A 1,672-nucleotide genomic window follows, 5' to 3' on the forward strand; every position below is an offset into this window, starting at 1 on the left:
ACCGCTGCAATAGTTTGCTCGTCGCCTTTGTCAATGACTGCGTTTGCTAATAGCAAGAGCTCTTCAAGATTGAAAGGCTCAAACCTTCGTCCGCCATTAATGGAAGAAGAAGCTTCACCAAACCCTATTTTTGGCGGCGCTCGGAAAGAAGACGTATCATGGCCCAAGATTTCACCTTTCCCGTTCAGATCTTCCTCTACAGAGTCCGACGTATCTTCTTCAGCCGGAATAGAGTCAGTTACCGATGGTTTTTTACTGTGCAACCCTTCATCTCCCAAAAACCCTAACGATGGCGCCTGCATTATTGCCCTCTTTTCAGCCCTCAAATCACGCTTAGTTGCTGGTAGACTTCCTTCCCCATCCTCTGAAATCATTATGTCATCGTCCCTAATCAGCAGATCTGCCATTGTCGCCGGTGATTTTTCGATTTCTGTGAAAAACAGCGCCGATGGAAAATCTCGTGTCTCTTCGTCTTCCAAGGGCGCAGCAAACCCTAGCAATTCCAGCGCTGAAACAGCCGACTTTTCCATGTCGAAGACTCCTCTTTTCCCATGCGCAATTAATGCGGATGTTTCCCCAACCGTCTGTTCCCATTCTTTCACTTGAAAATCGCCGGTGTAAGGCGCGGCTTGTATATCCATATCGTCGTCAACCTCCAAAATCCGCCGTTTTTTCCATTTTTCCAACAGCAGCCATCCTCCTCTCGTCGGTCACATTCCTCCTCGGCGTCCTCTTCGCCGGCCGGCGTTTCCTCACCATCTCTAGCCGAGTGCATGATTTCTATACCATGTGTGTGTGTTTTTCGTGGTGCATTAGTGTGTGTGAGATAAGAGAGAGAATTTTTAGGGTCCATTTTTGTTGTTTTTAAACTTCGCCATCTCGCCATGGAATTCTGGACGACGAAAGCTTTTTGCACAGTTTTTTTAAAGCAAGTTCGTTTCCCTTTTACACTAAATTCTAGTTATTATTGCGCTTAGCGAATTTACCACACAAATGCATGGGACTAGACCTACGTTTGGTTCAAGTTTCGTGGAATTCTTAGAACATTCAAAATTTATTTTTTTTGGGTAAATGTAAATTTCATTAATAAAGAGTAATGGTACAGTACAACATGGGATCATCAAATGGTTTCTCCTTCTACCCAAGGGATACGCCATAATCTATACAAAGCTCGTGTACTGACTGATGATGCTAAATCAACGCTAAGAATCCTCTGCCTGACGTCATCGATGATTAGGATACTCAAAGTGGCCAGTGTCCGCTTAGTATGTTCAAATCTCCTCAAGTTCCTCTCCCTCCATATGTGGTAGACACACGATGCAAGTAGTGTACGGTAAGTGCTATTAATAATGTGCTTACCTCTCCATTTCCGTGTCGCCCATTCGATATCTGTTGCCCAATCTCTATTGGGCCAGTGAAAGCGAATATTTTTGCGAATGTCATAAAGACACTAACGACTAAATTTGCATCTGAAGAATAAATGTGGATGAGATTCCGTAGCTCCCTCATCGCACAATATGCACACCCCCAGGTGAGATAGCCATGATTTGTCCGTGGTAGGTAGTTTGCCAAGGATTGCGAGCCATAAGATGAACGAATGACGAGGAATCTTCAAGGAGCCCAAAAGTAGTGAAGACCATCCTACTTTCGGCTCAGGGTGAGCGAATAATCG

The sequence above is a fragment of the Sesamum indicum genome, unplaced genomic scaffold, assembly GCF_000512975.1.
Source record: "Sesamum indicum cultivar Zhongzhi No. 13 unplaced genomic scaffold, S_indicum_v1.0 scaffold00230, whole genome shotgun sequence".
NCBI classification, from domain to species: Eukaryota; Viridiplantae; Streptophyta; class Magnoliopsida; order Lamiales; family Pedaliaceae; genus Sesamum; species Sesamum indicum.